Raw genomic sequence first — 21,078 nt, forward strand, 5'->3', positions numbered from 1 at the left:
GTTCAGAATTTTTCCAGATATCTTGTTCACAAACACACGAACACACACACACGGACTGACACGATCGAATGCGTTACTCCCTGGAGGGAGTAATAAACCTGAAAATCGCAGAGCCAGAACCAGAATTATTTATTTGGTCTGGGAAGCCCATGCGAGGTTTCTTCTTCTTCAGCCTCCCACAACCCTGGGTGAATATGCGATCTTTTTTTAAAAAGTTGGAATTTTGCCAAATCTGTTTTATTCGTTTGTTAATATACCTCAGCCATTGACAAATCTGGAACTAAGTCTTTATAAGTTCATCAAATACTGACACCACGAATGACATTCGCTGAGCTAAATGTTGAGATTGTGGCGGGCACAAGGGACAATAATTCCGCGCACCAGTGGGTGGCGCGAGCGTCCAGGCGGGGAACGAAAATGCATGCCCCGCCTTTCGACCGATCGGCCACGCCCGGGGGCAAGGCGTGGCCTCGGGACATATATGCGGGCTCGAAGCTCGAGCCCGCCCAGTGCTGAAGTGCGAGCTCTTAATAAAGACTCTGTTTGTACCAACGCGTTGTGGCCTACCCCTCGGACATCTCGTCCGACTGCGGCCCCCAGTTCACCTCGGAGCTCTGGGGCGCGGTGGCGCAAGGGCTCGGCGTAAAACTACACCGCACCAACGGCCTACCACCCACAGGCCAATGGCCTGTGCGAGCGCTTTCATCGCTCGATGAAGGCCGCGCTCCGGGCCAGCCTCCGCGACGGCAGCTGGGCCGACAGGCTCTCCTGGGTCCTGCTGGGCCTCAGGACGGCGCCCAAGGACGACCTGCGCACGTCCTCGGCGGAGCTGGTCTTCGGGCAACCACTGCGGGTACCGGGCGAATTTATCCCTGACTCCACGGCTCCTTGGTCCGTGGCGCAACAGCGCTCCACCCTGCAGAAGACCGCCCGGAGGTTCGCCCCGGTGCCGACGGCACACCACAGTTGCCCGTCTTCCCACGTCGCCCCGGAGCTTCGCACGGCGGAGTACGTCTTCGTCCGGCACGACGCCCACCGGGCACCGCTACGGCCCCCGTACGACGGGCCCTTCCGCGTGCTGGAGACCGGGGACAAATATTTCACCGTCGACATCGGCGGTGCCCCGGATCGTATCTCCGTGGACCGCCTCAAGCCGGCCCACCTCGATCTGGACCACCCCCCGCAAGCAGCTCTGCCTCCGCCTCGAGGCCGCCCCCCGGCGGTCAGACCCCCGGCACCCCTCAGCCCCGCCGTCCCGCTACCCCCCAGCCCTGCTCGCATCGCCAGGGGGCGTTTCGGCCGGGTCATCCGGCTTCCCCGCAAACTCACCCTTCAGGTGCGCGGGAATTCTGGGGGGGGGGGGGGGGGGCGCGTGTGGCGGGCACAAGGGACAATAATTCCACGCACCAGTGGGTGGCGCGGGCGTCCAGGCGGGGAACGAAAATGCATGCCCCGCCTTTCGACCGATCGGCCACACCCGGGGGCATGGCGTGGCCTCGGGACATATATGCAGGCTCTAAGCTCGAGCCCGCCCAGTGCTGAAGTGCGAGCTCTTAATAAAGACTCTTTGTTTGTACCAACGCGTTGTGGCCTACCTCTCTGGCAATCGAGTCGTGTGTGCACAGCACCACAATATCTCTTCTGAGGTAAAAAGAAAAAACAATAAAAAAGGTTTTAAAGCATTATACGTATTGTTGCGGATATGGGATTTGGCCTCCATATCCGCTTGTAAATATTCCCCTATTTCCCCAATACTCCCCAACTATCCCCAATCCCCCATTCCCTAGTCCCATTGTCTGTAAACAACACTCTGTAGAACCGACCTTCCCCTTCTACCCCCATTAAATGTCGTGCCCAGGTCCACCGCATCTCACGTAGACAACTTTCGGACATCTTGCTAGTTATTCTTAGTCTATGTCAGTTAAGGACTCGTTTCCATTAATTCTGACTCTTCGTTGCACCAGAATGCGATTGTATGGCACCAGTAGTGAGTTTAGGACCTCCCCATACCTCCTCCCATCTTCCCCATGAAACAATAACAACAACAACAACTACAACCACAGCGGGGGCGGCGCGGCCGCGGTGCGGGGAGTGTGCGTCCTCACACCGGCTTGGTTAGCCGCCATTGCCATGTGCGCCCACGGGGTTACCACGAAGGGGCTGGCTGTCAGCTCCTCGTCAAGGGCGGAGCCCGGTAACCCCCGCACCCAATAAGAAGCAACGGGCCGATTCCATCTGGGGCGGAGCTAACGAGCCGAGGGCGTGTCACTCCCCGCCGGATATAGGCAGCGACTTACCGGACGTGACGTCAGATGCGCCCCCAGCTTGGAGAAAGAACGTCACCTTCTAACGCTGACGCTGAGAGAGACCTCCCGCATCTCTGGACCGGACCGTGTGGATCCTGCCCCTGAGCCAAGGTGCACCTTGAGCTATCAACTACCTGCCCCTCCTTGCCATCAATCCCTGTGTGAGTCAGTTTTTGTCCTGTTTATCTGTGGTCTGTCGGGGCTAATATAAGACCGTGTTTAAGTGCCCACCTTACTGTGCTGTACCTCTGGTCGGTGTAATCTAAACATATCCCATATTATATCCTCCTCCGGAGGTCTTGAGAACTGTACCCCTGGTGTCGTGTCATTTAATCCCAGCCGTTGTGTCCTTTTCCTCAATTGATTTAGCGTAGCGCGACTCGGCCAACGTTCGAGTATAATCGGGTAAACTGTGCAGACGCGGTCATACCAAACCGCTCGGTAAACTAACATCCACAACCGCGTCTGTAACATTTGGTGTCGAGGAGTTGGATTCGGACCTGGGACTAAATTCAGTTAGGCCCAAATTTTGGGACACCAATTGTACCATTAGGGTAACATTTTGGTGTTGGGAAGTGGAATTCGATCCGGAGCGCGTTTCCCGCGCTCGAAATTATAACGGCGAAATTTGATTGTGTTTTACAAAAAAAAATAAAAACCCGAATTTTGAAAGTCGCGCTATGGCAGACCAAGACGGCTGGGTTCCGGTGGGGGAGAGTGAGGCAGGGTCGATCCAGGACCAAAATGAGGGACAAGAGGAGAGCGAAGCAGTGAGGGTAGCAGATTCGCAAAATAGCGCCGTCACGCACGAGGTAGCGGGCGCGCAAAATGGCGCCTCGCAGATGGCCACGGCGACCACGCCCGCGACCGTGGTAGCGCCACTGGGGAATTCGGACCTTTTTATGATGATACAAATGAGGGCCCTTATGGAGAGGCTAGAAGCAAAAATGGGGGTAATGGGAAACCAAATGGGGGTAATGGGGAACCGGATGGATGCTCAGAGTGAGCGATTGGAGGGCCAAATGGGGGTAATGAGGGACGAAGCGAGGGGTACCGGTGAGGGGTTAGACAATAATTTTAAGGGATTAGACAAGAAATTTGGGAAGTTAGACAATAATTTTGAGGAGTTAGACAAGAAATTTGGAAAGTTAGACAATAATTTTGAGGAGTTAGACAAGGAATTTGGGAAGTTAGACAATAATTTTGAGGGGTTAGACAACGGGATAAAAGAGGTGAGAAATGGGTTAATGGGGGTAGAAAACAGAATGGCCGCTCAAGAGAATCAAATGGAAGGGATGCAAAAGGGGTTAGAGGGGTTAGAAAACAGGATGGAAGGCAAATTGAGGGACATGAGGGACCAAGCGGAAAGGGAAGTTAAACAAATGGGGCAGCAGATAGAGGGGGTCAGAATGGGGGTAGAAACCAAACTGGATGCTCACAGGGAGGAAATGGAGCAGATGAGGGTGGCATCTGGGCAGGAGATGCAAGTGATGGGAGAAGAGATCAGAAGAGGTGTGAGTGAGGAGGTCGGAGGAGTGCGCGAGGAGGTGAGGCACTGTAAGGAGCACATGGAGAAGGAGGTGAGAAAGGGGACTATAAAGTTACAAGGGGGCATAGAGGACCTGACGCAGGAGGTGGAACAGCTGACGGAGGGACAAAAAGAACTAACGGACCAGGTAAAGAAGAACACAGCGGTAATAGGAGGGTTAAAAGCGACACAAAATGACCTAAAAAATGACTTGGTAGCGACGAAGAGGGAACGTCAGATGGTACGTGAGGGACTGACAACGAGGTTGGACGAGGTGATAGAGGTAATGGAGACGAAGGACCGGCAGGTGAGGACGCACATGGAAACGGTCAAGGTAGCCTTGGAGGACGAGCTTGAGGAGACGTACCGGGGAATAAAAGAGGTGAAGCAGAAATTAGAAGAAGTGGAAGAAGGGGTGAGCGAAATTAAGAAGCGACGGAGAGGGGATAAGAAAGAGATAAAAGAGGAGATAAAAGAATTGGTCCAAAGTCTGTGTTTGGATCGTGATGATGTGCTCATTAACCGGATGAGGGATTCGCAGGTGATGGAGGAGAAGCGAAGAGGAAGAGGACCCGGTGTAAGTGGTGACCAATATGGTCGTGCGTATGATGCGCCAGGGGATTTAAGAAGCTTGGGGGTCGAGATGGACCCGGGTGTTCGTGAGAGGCCATTGGTGAAGTGTGCGACAGGTCTGGTGTGCGAAAAAGGGGGTGTGCGAGAAAGTCCGACTCTGGGGTGTGTGAGGAAAAAGTGCGTGCCAAGGAGTGAGGGTGCTGGCGAGAGTGAGTCGGTCGTAGCGCGTGTGCGAGGGAGCACATGGAAGCGCGGTGTGGTAAGTGTTACAGAGGGTGTGACGGGAGAGTGTGCGCAAGAGTGTGCGCGAGAAAGGTGTGTAACGGAAGGGTGCATGAGGAAAGAGTGCGCTGTCAAGAGTAAGGGTGAGTGCGCTGTCAAGAATGGAGGTGAGAGTAGTGAGAGTGACAAGGAGCGTGAGTTGGTTGTGACCGGTGAGAAAGGATGCACACCTGGAATGGTAGAGCGTGAGTGGGAATGCACGCTGGAATTGGTAGTGAGGCACGTGGTTGGGTGTGCGAATGAGAGCACACCTGTGATTGTCACAGAGGAGGTGACCGAGGAGGGGGCGCGAAGAGGTGTGTTGGTGAGGTGTGCGACCAACGAATGTGTGCCAAAGTGTTCGGTGGTCAGGTGTGTGACCAAGGCTGTGACTGGAATGAGGGTACCTGGGTGTGTAAGGAAAGGTACGAGGAGCATGGGAACGGCTGGATGGGTGAGCAAGGAACGGGCTGCGGGGTGTAAGCATGCAGGTGAAGCATCGACGTTAAACGGAGCAGCGGTTAGGTCGACTTTTAGCCGAATCGGGCCCTCAGTGCGTGACGGGCCTCGCTTTGAACGGCCGCGTCCGTGCTCCACTAGGCGGAGCTGGCAGCCCGATAGAAAGGGTCGTCATGGCGACCACTTTTTGGTGAGACGTGCCGGCAGGTCGAGAGCGGGACATTGGATGGCTCCGTGCCGAGATGGTGCGTGGGATCTCGGCACGGGTAAGCCCCCGTCCCTGCACCGAATGCCGGACGCATCCAGCCGCTGGCAAGGAACAACCCGCATTCATTGCTCGGCTTTACGAAGCCGGGCTTTGGACGGGAATTGGCGCACCGAGAGGCAGTAGTGAGTAGACGGGTGATGAGGTTAGTGTTTTGGCCCCAAAATTAGAGAAAAACAAAATTTGATGATTGGCAAAGGATTGGCAGTAATGATTGGCAGATGATGGGTAGTGATTGGCAAATTTTTGATTTGTTGAAATTTGATGTGCAAAATTGGTAGTGAGCGATGGGCCCGGTGGGTAAGGGTGGCATCCCTGCCACCCTTCCCATGGTGGGGCAAATGCGCAATAGCTTATGGGGTGTATGGCAGTGGAAACTAGCCCGGGTGGGTTAGGTTATATTGATAGGGCCCTAGAAGATGACATCAGGTGACGTTAAGTTTAGTTAGTGACTGATACCTGTAGTGGGGACGCAGGTAGATTAGTATGGATGATAATGACGAGGGAGCGCAATAGTTTAAAGGGACGACTGGGAAGCGCAAGTTTCAGAGGGGAGTAGTTAGATGAGATGATGCCGTGTGTGTGAGGATTGAACAGGTGTGATTGCACAGGTGTGCAACTGGACAGGTGTGTGGAGCAGTGTGTGAGTAGTGAGTGTTGTGGATCAGCGCGAATGCGCTTGGGGAGAGAAGGGTGCAGGTGGCACCAGGTGTGAGAGCACAGGTGTGCAAGTACAGGTGTGTGGAGAGAGTTGGAGTAAGTGGTACGGAGTGGTGTGCATGGTGCGAAGGTGTGAATGGGGGAAGAGTGGACCCCCATCACGGATACCCGGGGCGGGTAGTGTAAGTGTTAGGTAGAGGGTACAGGTAAATTGTGGTTGGATATTGGCATCTGTGGTGCGGGTGACAGAATGGTATTGTGGATGGGTGCATTAGTGTTGTGGAAATGGCTGGGCGTGTAGCCTGTTAGTGTGTGTAGTTGGTTGGGCACTCCACCACTGTGAGGATGTCGGCCAGGTGAGGCCGCAGGTGGGCTCTGGGAGCCGTTAGTGTCAGTGGGGCCCGAGGATCCGGAGGACGGACCCGGGTAGCCCAGTGCCAGAGCGGGCACCGAGTGGGGAGAGCGCCAGAGGGCCTTCCCCAGGTAGTTAGGTTAGGGTAAGGAGCAGGTAAGCTCGGAGGCAACTGCAGTGGTGGAGGTGTGCAGGTGGGTAGACCCGCTGGAAGAGGTACACGCCACAGCCCAGAAATTGTGCGAGGGCACCGGGAGATGAATCGGGGGAGTGAGACCCCAAATTGAAAAGCACCACAGGTTGGTCAATGGGAATTGGTTTTTAGAACCCATAGTGTAAGTTGGCCAATGGATTGGCAGGGAAAGACCCCGGGTAATGTAAAGTTGTTAAAGTCATTTAGGAAATAGTTAGGATTGATGAACCTGTCGCACCATACGCAGCCACTTACCTGAGGTGATGATGACTCCACACCTGTGTTTTCTTTGTTTTGTGTTGCAGGAAGTAAGGATTGCTGTTGGATTTGTGAGACGCATCACGACGTGGATGAGACATTGGGGTGATTCCATCTCTCCCTCCCTAGGAGGGACTGATGATGAATTGGTGATAGCAAATTATGATGTTGAGTTGGAGATGGCAAATTTTCATGAGAGTTGAAAATGGCAAATTTGATTGGTTAGGAGGGAGAGAAGACGAATTTGGTATATGGGAGGAACGGGGAAGACAGTAGGGACGTTTGTTGATTTGTAAAGTAGATGTTTATGGGTAGCGTTGTGTTTTGTGGATACAGTAAGGGGTAAGGGAGGGGCAATGTAGGTTACCTGGTGGGGGGGGGGGGCGTACGGTAGGAACGTACCTGTCTCACCTGGTTCCCATGTGCCCCTGGTGTGCATTACCTTGTATTGCGTGCACTTTTGCGCCCTTACCACCTTACTCACTTGTTTTCTTCTTTTGTCTCCCACCTCCGAGGATCTGGCTTTGGGGCAGAGAGAGAGGAGAGAGAGGTGCTGGCTCCGCAGTTGTGGGCCTGCACTTTCGCTGCTTGCTGCCGGGATCGATACACCATATGGACCGCAATGTTTGTGGCCACCCACCATGGACCGCAGTTCTTTTGCGGCCAAGCACCACCCGTGGATGGACCTATGGGTCAACGTGGCACCTATGCCATACAAGGTGAACCACTAATAGTTGGCCCCCTGACGGCCACAAATAGGAAATGGACGCGGTTGGCGCCTTTCTTTATTTTTGAAAGAAGCAAGAAGGCCAAGTGCACCACACGAAGAGCAAGAGACACCTGCAGGGTTAGGGGTTGTTGTTTTTATTTTAATGAACAATGGTGACTGCACCGATTGGTGCTTGGGGTGGTGCTTTTGGTGCTTGGAAGGGGTGCTCTGCACATTATTAAAGGCCGTAAGGCCACAGAGCACTCGTGGGTTGGTGTATCGATGCTGGCATGCGTGCTCTCTCTATGCATAACATCTGCATGTGTTCCTCCAAAAACAGGTCCTGGATCGTAGTGTAAATATCAGCGTAGTCTTGTGTAAATAATGCTCCCTACCGGCTGTATGTTTAGTTTGAGAATTCTTTCCGCGATTCGGTTATCCTGTGAGTGTGTTTCTGTGAGGAGAAGGGTGCAACGTCGCAGGGGGACATATTTACTCATTTGTGAATATCTGTAAAACTGTCGCACTCAGGGTAGAGTTAATAGTAGAGGGAACTACATCTGAGTGCCACACTAAAATAGGGAAAAATTTATCGGGTCGGGACGCCCCGAGGGTAGAGAAGGGTGCAATGTTGCGGATATGGGATTTGGCCTCCATATCCGCTTGTAAATATTCCCCTATTTCCCCAATACTCCCCAACTATCCCCAATCCCCCATTCCCTAGTCCCATTGTCTGTAAACAACACTCTGTAGAACCGACCTTCCCCTTCTTCCCCCATTAAATGTCGTGCCCAGGTCCACCACATCTCACGTAGACAACTTTCGGACATCTTGCTAGTTATTCTTAGTCTATGTCAGTTAAGGACTCGTTTCCATTAATTCTGACTCTTCGTTGCACCAGAATGTGATTGTATGGCACCAGTAGTGAGTTTAGGACCTCCCCATACCTCCTCCCATCTTCCCCATGAAACAATAACAACAACAACAACTACAACCACAGCGGGGGCGGCGCGGCCGCGGTGCGGGGAGTGTGCGTCCTCACACCGGCTTGGTTAGCCGCCATTGCCATGTGCGCCCACGGGGTTACCACGAAGGGGCTGGCTGTCAGCTCCTCGTCAAGGGCGGAGCCCGGTAACCCCCGCACCCAATAAGAAGCAACGGGCCGATTCCATCTGGGGCGGAGCTAACGAGCCGAGGGCGTGTCACTCCCCGCCGGATATAGGCAGCGACTTACCGGACGTGACGTCAGATGCGCCCCCAGCTTGGAGAAAGAACGTCACCTTCTAACGCTGACGCTGAGAGAGACCTCCCGCATCTCTGGACCGGACCGTGTGGATCCTGCCCCTGAGCCAAGGTGCACCTTGAGCTATCAACTACCTGCCCCTCCTTGCCATCAATCCCTGTGTGAGTCAGTTTTTGTCCTGTTTATCTGTGGTCTGTCGGGGCTAATATAAGACCGTGTTTAAGTGCCCACCTTACTGTGCTGTACCTCTGGTCGGTGTAATCTAAACATATCCCATATTATATCCTCCTCCGGAGGTCTTGAGAACTGTACCCCTGGTGTCGTGTCATTTAATCCCAGCCGTTGTGTCCTTTTCCTCAATTGATTTAGCGTAGCGCGACTCGGCCAACGTTCGAGTATAATCGGGTAAACTGTGCAGACGCGGTCATACCAAACCGCTCGGTAAACTAACATCCACAACCGCGTCTGTAACAGTATCAAACGATACATTTTATGAAACGGGGAATCCTAATACACACTTTGGTCGTTTTAAAATGACAGAATATGTCTTTATTAGAAAAAAAAAAAAATGAACATTGAAGATGACGCTGCTAAAAAAATTACACAGCTCTAACGCATAACCACAAGTTTAAACAACATTTACAACAAATATGAAAACTATTTTCATATCACAATGTTAAATATAGAATATATAGAAGATAATGTTAAAAAAAAATGAGCCTTCAAAAAAAATGAAAATCCTTCAAATCCAAAAATCCAAAAAAATCCTTCAAAAAATTCCTGGATCGGGAATAATATCCTGAGCTTCACCAAAAACTAATCAATTCTTCCTTATCCCAAGGGCAATCATCCCACCAACTTTCATCCAAATCCGTTGAGAACTTTTCCAGATATCTTGTTCATAAACACACGAACACACACACACACGGACACGAGTGAATGCATTACTCCCGGGCGGGAGTAACTATTCAGCCTGGCAGAGGTATGCACTCTGTACTAGTTAGTCTAACCCCTAAGGGGTTGTGAGACTATTGCAAGCACATATATATTTTTGGTTTAATATGTTTTTCTCTGCAACAGCTTGTCCGATCGTTGGTAACTTTAAACATAGGAGGGACTCTCCATGGAGAATACTTTATTGATAACTCAGACATCATAGGTCACATGGTATGGCAGCCATATGGGATTAAAGGAAAAATATTGGACATAATCTTCTCCAAAACCAATCAACTCCCCATGGGGTATACAGGGTGATAACGATGACGCCATCGATGAAGTGGTATTGGTTGAATCAAAATCCTTATGTGAAAATTCTGAAACCTCATATATCTGATCGACAATCCGATGAGAGTGAAGAATTACATTTGTGATGTCATCGGTCACGAGGTCTGGCGGCCATATTGGATGGAAAACAAAAACATAAAATCTCTTTTTCTCCAGAACCACTTAACAGATCGATGCGAAACTTCATACATATCATCGACTAGCCATGGGGAATAGTTTGAATTTTTTTCACATTCATCTTCATTGATGCAATTTAGCTTTAATGTGCACAAAAGTGGTCATTAAATATCCTAATAGTCAATCATAATAAGTAATAAAGCTACATATAACGGCAATATAGTTGCCATAATAGGGTGCATGGATGATAGGGGTATATGGGCCATAATAGTAGCGTGTTGAGCTAACGATGGTATTTTGTTCAGAATGAACGCGCGAGGCGAGACGATGCATCCTCCGGAGTGCCGTTCTAGTTCCAAACGTATTCGTCCGGAAATAAATGGTCCCTGAAAAAATATCTCGACTTTGAGGCATTTTGGAAATTCATTCAGAGCTCCAGATGGAAACTTAAAAGTTATTATTCTTGAGCAGTCCCTGTCTGTCTGAAATCGATATTCTTGCCAGAGCTACTTGTAGGTCGAAATGGGATTGAATATCTGGCAAATACTATAATTTATTTATATTATTGTTAAGAGAAGGTGATGGATGTGAAACGGCTTGATCAAACAGGTGAACAGCACAAAATGAGTAATGCCTTATGAATGGTCAAAGTGATCTTATTGAACTGCTTTATTTGCTTTAAGGAATCAATAAATAAATAAATAAATAGGGTGGAAAGTTTCTGCAATTTCGTTCCGTGCCTTTGTGATATCAAGTTTGTGGAACTCAAGAATTGATAATGGTTTTCAATTATTAGACGAATACTTGGTCCACTTTCCCTCGTGCGTTGATGGATCGTCCTGTTAATGTTCACAACTGAGCACCTGGCACATGGTGCGGGGCAACCCAGGTTCATAATCCCATATACCAGGAATACCTGGTGTTGGCCTAATGGTTAGGGTGGCAGGCTTGGGATCCTAAGGTCCTGAGTTCGAATCCTGTTGAATTAACGCCGGGGTTGACTCAGCCTGTCTCGGCTGAGTCAACCCCGGCGTTAATTCTCGGTGGATCAGACTCGGCAACGGTTGCTCGAGTAAGATGTGCATGGAAGAAGTTTCGGCAACTGAGTGGCGTGCTGATGAGGAGGGGAGTGTCGTTGAAGCTGAAGGGAAAGGTGTATGCTGCATGTGTGAGAAGTGTTTTGATTTATGGGAGCGAGACATGGGTAATGAACGTAGAGCAGCAACGAAGGCTGGAAAGGGTGGAAATGCGAATGGTTCGGTGGATGTGCAGAGTGTCGTTGAGAGAGAGGAAGACAAATGATGAATTGCGAAAGATGATGGGAATAGAGCCTGTGATTGATGCTGTGAAGAGGAACAGGTTGAGATGGTTTGGTCATGTGTTGAGGAAGGATGAAAGTGACTGGTTGAGAAGAGTGATGGAAATGAATGTAGAAGGAAGTAGAGGATGGGGAAGACCGAGAAAGACTTGGCTAAAGATGGTGGAAGAAGAAATGCGGGCAAGGGGGTTAACAAGGGGAGATGCAGAAAATAGGGCAAAATGGAGAAGATTGTCATGGGGACCGCAAGGCTAACCCCCGCTCTAGCAGGGAAAATGGCCTTAAAATGCATGTTGTTGTTGTTGTTGTTGTTGTTGACTCAGCCTGTCATCCATCCAAGGTCGGCAAAATGAGTACCAGATAACTGGTTTGACGGAGAGGAGTGGCGACCCCCCGTCTATACCACACACTTACCCGTGTGTACCAGCCATAGAAAGGCAATGCCATCATTGCCCGAGGAGACTCGACGTCATCCCATCATCATACCATGTGTGCTTGCCCATCATCTATTAATGTCCTTGTCCTGAATGTGTTTCAGGTATGAGCTGCTTCACGAGTCTTACATCAATGTAATAAATAATCCAGAGTGTAAATTAGCCCTGCATGGGAACCCTCAACAACTATAGATGCCCTTATAAATGATCTATTGAACACCTTCCTTCAGATCTGCAGTCCCACATAATAGATTGGTCCAATAGTGCTCGTGGTGTACAAAGAATGCACCATGTACCCCAGTACATTCAGTACACCATGGACACCGGTACAGTCCGTACATGTACACCCCTACACGTCTACATCCGGTACATCAAGTACAAGCGCCACGCCGCTTTTGCCATCGACAATTAATTTCAACTAAAATTCTAAAATTTACTAACATACAAAAAACAACTCCAATTTCCTGATGTAAGTAAACCCAAATAAAACTGAAAAATACTCCAAAGTGTGGGAAATATCGTCTGGAATTAAAACTTTTCCAGTGTGAGGGTGAGTTGTGGAAGGAGGGTTGCCCCCAGACTCCCTTTGGTGTGGCATGCTTTTAGTTCGTGGGCCAGGGATAGCCAACAGTTTACTCTCCACTTTTAGATTTGCAACCCAATGTTTGAAAATCCTGAAGATGGGCCTGATGTACAATAATACATTTAAAAGGATGTCCGAGGAATCTTCTGAATAAACGTGTATTGAATGCACAATTTACCTTGTTTGCATCGATTTAACTTCACCGACATTAAATATTATTGCATCCACATCTTCCATTCTAATTATGCTTTCCATGAATCTGTCGGCAGAGTTTTAGGAGCAAAGATTTTTAATGTAAAAATATATCCCAAATTGGTTTTATTTTTAACATCTGCATGAAGGATCCCTAGTGCCCACGAAGGATGTAATACACTTGTGACGACCATCTTGTTTCAAATTTCTACTTTATCGGCAGTTCATTTTACCGAACTGGGCCTTCATATGGAACACAATTTAAAGCAGCAAATGAGTGGAAAAATCTCCAGCTCTTATTGAAAACCGAAATCAAAACGTTGGTGTTGAATGGACAAATGTGAGCATATCACTCCGAGAACATCCTGACCACCACATACACATACACACATACACACAGACACATACACACACACATATATACACACACACACACACACACACACACACACAGACACACACACACATACACAAATATACACACACACACACACATAGACACACACAGACACACACACTACTCAAGAGTGGTGAGCCTAAGTCTAATGCAGTAATGTCACTAATGTCACTAATGTAATGTGGTTTATCTAAGGGTGTTGATGCTCAAAATGAAACTCACCACCACAGAGCTAGAGCCTTCAGCATAAAGAATGTGGTTTAACTCATGTGTAGCTGAGCACACTGAACTCTTGCTGGCACATGTGGGTGTAAACCCGGTGTTATTGATTTAAACTTTCACTTGTTTAATCCGCACGTTGAGTTCTCTTGGATTACACAAATTTCCCACTCAGGAACCAAATGCTCCGATGACCGGTGACCGGTAGGCACTGAACCACATTTGAAAAAAACCCGATTGCAACCCCAAAGAGTTTTAGAGGTAAAACGTGAAAGCTTTGCTACGTGTGCATGGCCTCTGCCTTCTCGGGAACTTTGCCAAATGTGGCCTATTTGGCCATGACATATCGTTCTACATCACTGGGAACAACACACTGATTTATTTGATTCCCAAGGACCAATCCTGTTGACATTTCATCTGAACCCCTGACTCATCATGCAGGGGAACCCACATGTGTGTGTCTATCATCTACTGAAAGCACTTGGATGCCTTGTGAAAGTACACTGATATCTACTAATGTCTCAGTCCTGAATGTGTAATAAGTGTACATTTCTTCTCCATTGATCTTGGATACCTGTAAATGATCCACCTGCCACCTGCTCTCAACCCTGCTTTCTTTGCACCTATTGCTCATTGATTGGACATCTGAGACCATCTATTTCGTGGATTTTTCTCATTTTTAACCACTTTTGTCATGAACCCAAAGCACAGTCGCCTCCGCAAGATTGTCCTGATGGATGCTTTTCTGCAGGTATATGTTACGCGTTCCACGTACATGTCCCAGTCGGCCTTCACGCACACAAAAATCATGGACGAACGAGAGATCCAGATCCAAGCACTTCAGCCAACAAGTTTGGACAACATTCCAACCAAATTACTTGTTCCAATCAATCATTCCCATGAATTGTTCATTATCCCTCATTTACCGCTCACAACTCCCAATGCACATTCACTTATATAAAGTCAACAAATCACTCAATAATCGAGTTATACTTTAACTCATGCTCCCCTTCTTTACTCCAACTGCCAACGAAACCAATCTTTGTGAAAATGATCAACATTCCAGTGACTACTGTCAAATAACAAGTGCATTTCCAAAAGATAACATTGTTTAAAGACTTATCAGCACATTCTACCAAAATATTTTACTTTGCTCTTAAATCAAATACATTTCCTTACTTTTGACCTGATTACAAATTCCTTCATTGTCGAAGTTTACTTCTTTCTCACTAAAAGTCTTATTCCAAGCAAACTCATTGAATGCCCTCACGAAGTGTACAGTTGTTGGGAATTGTTTTTTCTATTTAACGTTAACTCTTGGCTAAGTTACGTTAACCTTTGGAATACTCGTTACTGACTAGTCCCCGTAATGTTCTTGTAAATGATCGACGAAAGGAAGAAGGTTAAACGTAATCCTTCTGACACAGTCGACAGCCATACCTGCCCAGGTCAAATTCTCCAAAACTCCCGTTTGATGACATCAGTGCCACTTTGAATGATGCCAGCCAGGTTGGCGCTCGGGCCATGCCGGGCAGGGCTCGCCCGCTCGATCGGCATGACCTGATTGATGTAAACCGTAAATTTCCCTCGGTTCAAGGAGTCGCCAAGTAATTAACAAGTAATTAAGTAACCAAGTAATTAACATGTAATTAAGAAAGTGACGAGTAATTGATCAGAGCAGTCAGTTTTGAGAGGGAAATGCAACATAAAAAGCATTGAAAAGTACAATCTGCTTAAGGTTGTTTCATCGTGTAGTCGTGATGGACAACAACAGAATCCAAAATGGCTACCCTTGAGAGAGCTAAGGTAACGAAGACGTACGTTCCTTGGCTAGTAAGACAATTGACAAACATGATCACATTACCTAAGGTCGACTTAAAAATCATACAAAGGTCACGACAAATGCAAAGTTCCAGGTAGAGTGATAAATCACAAGTTTTTCAATTTGAATCACAAAGTGAGGTGGTGTCAGCATTTTCCATGATAGTCACTCATTTTAGCCACAATGTTCCAAACTCGAAAACCACTCGGTGTCATTATACCAGTGATGGATAGAGAAACTCCCGCGGAGTACACAGTATTGCAGGAAGGACGATGACCTTAGGAAACAATGAACACTTCACCACAATATAGGAAAATCAAGGTACGGCTCAAAGCATCACGAGGGAAATGCTTTGATTGAACACCAAACAGGTTCAACTAATGGTAAGATGATGATTTTCTCAAACGTTTGAACGACGTACGTTATTTGACCTGGGACTGGAAGTGGGGCGACCTTTCAGACATGAGGCCTTCTTCGAAGCAAAAGAGCGAAACCTTTATAAAGATGAGTTTCCCTAATCCTATTTTTGCTCTTCCATGAGCCTTGGCCTACATATAAAAAGTACTGTATTAAAATGCCCATCCATATGTGTGTCTAAATGTAATCTCTAGATTATATACCAAATATATATATATCTATACAATCGTGGCACAAATATTGGCACCCTTGCACTTTCTTCAAAAAATTTACCATTTCTTCCAGAAAAATGTTGAAATAAAAAATATTTTGGTATCCACAAATGTATTGCTTTGCTTTGAAGTGGAACAAAACAAAAAGCTGAAAAAAATTACTAAATCTTAGCTTATTCCACACACCCATCCTAAAATGGTCCAGACAATATTATTGGCACCTTTTAGAAGTTGTTAGAAATATAGAGATTTCAAGCAAGTTTTCGAAATGAATTTCAAAAATTTCAAAATTTCAAGCAGGTCTCCTTTACTTTGGAGTTGCACTCACCTGTGATGAGTTGCAGGTGCCTGCAACTTTGATCATTCACTCATTCAACCACTTTGAATCGAGAAAAGGAGTCATTCTACTGTTTTGTATCACAGTGTGTAAAGCAATGAGCATGGGCATGAATAAAGAAATGAGCATGAATAAAGAAAAACAGTTAATTGTCTGAGGAGGTCAGACACAAGATTGTAGCCAAGAATGGACAATCTCAAGGCGACAGGTCCATCTCCAGAGTCCTTGATGTTCCAATGTCCACCGTACGCAATGTTATCAGGAAGTTTAAGGCCCATGGCACTGTAGCCAACCTCCCTGGATGGGGCCGCAAGAGATAACTTGATCGAAGATTACAGCGAAGGATTGTTCGAATGGCGGAGAAAGCACCTCGATCAACTGCCAAACAGATTCAAGTTGACCTTCAGGCACAAGGTACGACAGTCTCAACTCGCACCATCTGTCGCCTACTCAATCAAAAGGGGGTTATATGGTAGGAGACCCAGGAGGGCCCCACTGCTGAGAGAGACAAAAGAAAGCCTGACTGAAGTTTTCCAAAACACACCTGAATAAGCCAAAATCCTTCTGGGAGAATGTCCTGTGGACATACGAGACCAAATTAGAGCGTTTTTGTAAAGCACATCATCTCTATGTTTACAGAAAACAAAATGAAGCCTTCAAAGAAAAGAACATATTCCCTACAGTCAAACATGGAGGAGGTTCAGTGATGTTCTGGGGTTGCTGTGCTGCCTCTGGCACTGGGTGCTTTGAATGTGTACATGGCATCATGAAATCAGGAGATTACCAAGGAATTTTGGAGCGCAATGTTCAACCCAGTGTCAGAAAGCTGGGTCTCCATCGAAGGTCATGCGTCTTGCAGCAGGACAATGACCCCAAACACACTTCAAAAAGCACCCAGGAATGGTTCAAGACAAAACGGTGGACTGTTCTGAAGTGGCCAACAATGAGTCCAGATCTAAATCCCATTGAACAGCTGTGGGGAGATCTGAAAACAGCAGTTGGGAGAAGGCACCCTTCAAATCTGGGAGAACTGGAGCAGTTTGTACAAGACGAGTGGGCCAACCTGCCAGTAGAGAGGAGTAGGAAGCTCATTCACAACTGTAGGAAGCGCTTGACTGCAGTTATTTTGTCCAAAGCTGTGCTACCAAATATTAAGTCTCGGGTGTCAATAATTTTGTCAATGGCATTTCTTTTTCTTTTCTGGTTTAAAAGGATCTACTAAGTTCTGAATCAAAAACAAAGATTCTGTAGTATTAACAGTGAAATAAAGAATTGTGGAGACCAAATACTTTTGTCAATTTCAACTTATCTTTCAACAAAATTGTGAGTTATTTGAAAAAAGTGCAACGTGATAATATTTTTGGCCACGACTGTATATATATAAATATATATACTGATGATCAAAGTTGATACACATACACAATCATACACACAAAGATTATATCGCACACCAATAAACTAGAATGGCACTCGGTAGAGCGCATACCTCCACCAGGCTGAACAGTTTACATTTTGTATCCCCACTGATAGGTTGGATCCGGATTCAAATCTTCACTAAAATTGAATCAATTCTTCCTCGTCACACACCCAACCTGTCCACCAAGTTTCGTCCGAATCTGTCAATAACTTTGTGAGTTGCCGTGCTAAATATAGTTTTTGCCCCATCTCTCAACGGTGAAGAATAACTTAAAAATTATTTGATCCGGATAAGGATCCGGATCTTCATCAAAATCGAATCATTGCATCCTTGTCAAATACCGAACCTCTCCACCACATTTTGGCCGGATCCTTCCACAACTTTTTGAGATACCCTGCTCACAGACAGACAGACAAACAGACAGGGGTGAAGCCATAACCTCCATCCACATTCGATGGCAGAAGTAACAATAAGCAAAGAAAACATTGAGGGCTTCAAGATGGTGGTGCACCATAATCTCATGTCACCCCTCCCCCCAATCCCTACCTGTGATCTATATTACCCACATTAACACCACCTAAACTAGTCAGATTATCATGTTTCCTCCCCTCCTCTCTCCTCTTTTAGAGTTCCTTCCTGCTTGTTGTATTAAAATGTGGCTCCACTGTCAGTGTTGGTTCTTTGCCTTTTTCCCCTCTGTCCTTTTTTCCCCTCTGCAGTCTTCAATAAGCCTCGACTTTGGATGAAAATATTAGTTTCATTTACAATTTCAAGGAAGTAACTGAGATAATACCAATTTCATATGCCATAGTAACATACAACAGTACAAACATCCCACTGGCAAGTCTCTTCAAATGTGACAGAAGTTTGTTCTCTCCATTTTGACATTCTTTCCATACATTCATTAATGCACGCACGCACACACACACACACACACACACACACACACACACACACACACACACACACACACACACACACACACACACACACACACACACACACACACACACACCAAACATACTGGTGTGTGGAAGTTTGGGGAAATGGATCAATGGACTTTCCAACTTGGATTATAACGATGGCACTCATCAAAGGCAGCACATTGAGCGTAGTGTCAACCCAATGTGTCTCACAATGAGGTAACAATCAACCAATTAAGGAGCAGATGCATCACACAAAGCTCTGCCATGCAAACTGTATGGCGTCTCTCAGAAGCTCCACGGAAACCTGTCAGTGTGGGTTTCATCCAGCAATTTGTCCGGAGTTGAAACAAAAAGGTTTTGATAAAAGAGAGGCACGTTTGGCAGCTTAACTTTGACTTAAGCAAATTTGGAGGCAATTAAAATTATTATAGCTGTCATTTTAACTTTAAAAAGGTAAAAATCGCCTTATTGTCATATTATCTGCCTTACAATAAAGGTTTCATCAAAAAAGGATCAGATGGGATTAAATATGTGAGAAACAATGGACAAGCGATTTTAAAAGATGATTCAGAATTTGAGTTCAGTATATTCTACTTCATGGTAACACAAAACATCCCCAGGAGATGGTGCGTCATTGGTTGAAAGAACCGTTTATCTAGGGATTGGCCAGGGATGTGAAGCTAATGGGCTGCAGGATCAAGTGTTTTGGATGGCTTGTTTTAGATTGAAAAACACCAAAAACGATTCGGCAGCAAACAAAAGCTCCCACTTTCCCCCTCCCAATCCTGACACACACAAACACACGAATGCGCACGCACGCACACACATGCACTATCCCCTCCTTTTCATCACCACTATCCCTCTTCCTCACTAATCTTCAGATGTAGTGGCAGAAAGTGTTTATTTCAAAACAATAAACACAAAGTGCAAAATTTCGAGCAAAGATTAACGTCATGACTGAACCTCTAAATCCCCATATTTGATTTGGGGTGTTATCCTTGCTTTTGGGTTTATCTGGCAGTTTTTTTATCCTCCACTTGTGTGAAATTAAGTAATTTGACCAGATACGATGCTTATTGTTAAATTATACGAAACAAAACTACACTACAATTACAGCCTGTGTTATCGCATACGTACAATCACACTTTACGAACACCACTATATTCAACTAGAGAATTAAAAAAAAAACCCATGGTGTTTAAGTATATATTAAATTGACATAAAATATCATATAAATGATTTTAAATGTCATATAAAAATCCGGGAGTTTACCGCCATCAATGCTGTTTTACACATTACCCGATTTAACATGTCCAATTAGTGCAAAACTGGAGTTTTTGGAAGCGGAAAGAAGGCGATTTGTGGTCCACAGTGTTCAAATATGTAATGAAATGTACATAAAAATAAAGATTTTAAAGATCGTAGAAAAAAATTAATTCCGGAAGCTTACCGCCGTTGATGCAGTGTCTTTTACACCACCCTGTTCGACACGTTACATTCGTTATCCGTGCCTGTTGCTTGTGCCCTTTGTGATGTCCTTAAAAACAGTATGTTTCTTGTTTGGAATGTTCAATTTTATTATAATTTTGTTATATTTTGTTACGACTAACTGCTTAACCCCGCATTTCGCTTCACGTGCACTCGGTAACAACAAAATGACTTCTGAATGGAGACGTTTTTTCCAAAGCCATCAGGGGATAGGACACCTTAATGTTGACACATATTTCATATAAATATTAATATTTCTGCGTACCATGTGTTCATTTTAAACTTTAAAGGGCGTGTTTGCTTGCCTTGCCTTCTTAAGACTCAATGGTCGTTGCTTGGATCGTCTGTCTTGGCCGTACGAGTAGTTGTTGTACGAGTGTTCTTTAAATTTCTGTCCATCTCAAAGTGGTCGTACAAGTTAGAGAAATTCTTCAAATCTCTTTATGATGTCCTAGTGCAGAGAGCTGACAAATCCAAATTTGAACCCAGAGTCAAACGTGGTATGCGGTGTAGGTATGGGTATCACCTCACCTGGTTTACTTCCAGACATAAAAGGGGGTGGGGAGGAAGTAAAAACTAGTATTAATTTTTAAATGAAAGCAAATAGGACAGACACCAAAAACGACGCAAGAATTGAATATAATTTGAGATGCTATACACAAGGCATAAGAATAATTTATATGTCAGTTTATCCACTTCACGTACTGTTAGATGTGGATAATCATTGTCACAAACCGAATCAATGTGCCATAAACCATTTGAATGTGTAATCAACATATTGCAGAGTACAAAGCAGTCTGATCCCATCACTTCTCTCTCTCTCCATCCCTCTTTCTCCAACTCTTTATCTCTTTCCATATCTCTTTCTCCTACTCTTTATCTCTCTCTTTCTCCAACTCTTTATCTCTCTCCATATCTCTTTCTCCTACTCTTTATCTCTCCCTTTCTCCTACTCTTTATCTCTCTCCATATCTCTTTCTCCTACTCTTTATCTCTCCCTTTCTCCTACTCTTTATCTCTCTCTTTCTCCAACTCTTTATCTCTCTCAATATCTCTTTCTCCTACTCTTTATCTCTCCCTTTCTCCAACTCTTTATCTCTCTCCATAT

General features: G+C 46.2%; 1 protein-coding gene across 3 annotated transcripts in view; it reads right to left on the reverse strand.

Annotated features, from left to right (window-relative positions):
- The window catches only part of LOC137438987 (muscleblind-like protein 3), a 139,323-nt gene extending 118,522 nt beyond the window's left edge, over nucleotides 1–20,801 (reverse strand). For 2 of the 3 annotated variants that reach the window (XM_078767590.1, XM_078767587.1), the window contains exon 1: nucleotides 19,933–20,036. The gene's annotated coding sequence lies outside the window, so the exon portion shown is untranslated. Of the gene's footprint in view, nucleotides 1–19,932; nucleotides 20,037–20,280 lie in introns of those variants that run through there. The other variant, XM_078767586.1, reaches the window with a different exon arrangement.
- Nucleotides 20,802–21,078: the final 277 nt, after the last annotated feature.

This window comes from Myxine glutinosa, chromosome 13, assembly GCF_964187855.1.
Source record: "Myxine glutinosa chromosome 13, kmMyxGlut1.1, whole genome shotgun sequence".
In the NCBI taxonomy this organism is placed as follows: Eukaryota; Metazoa; Chordata; class Myxini; order Myxiniformes; family Myxinidae; genus Myxine; species Myxine glutinosa.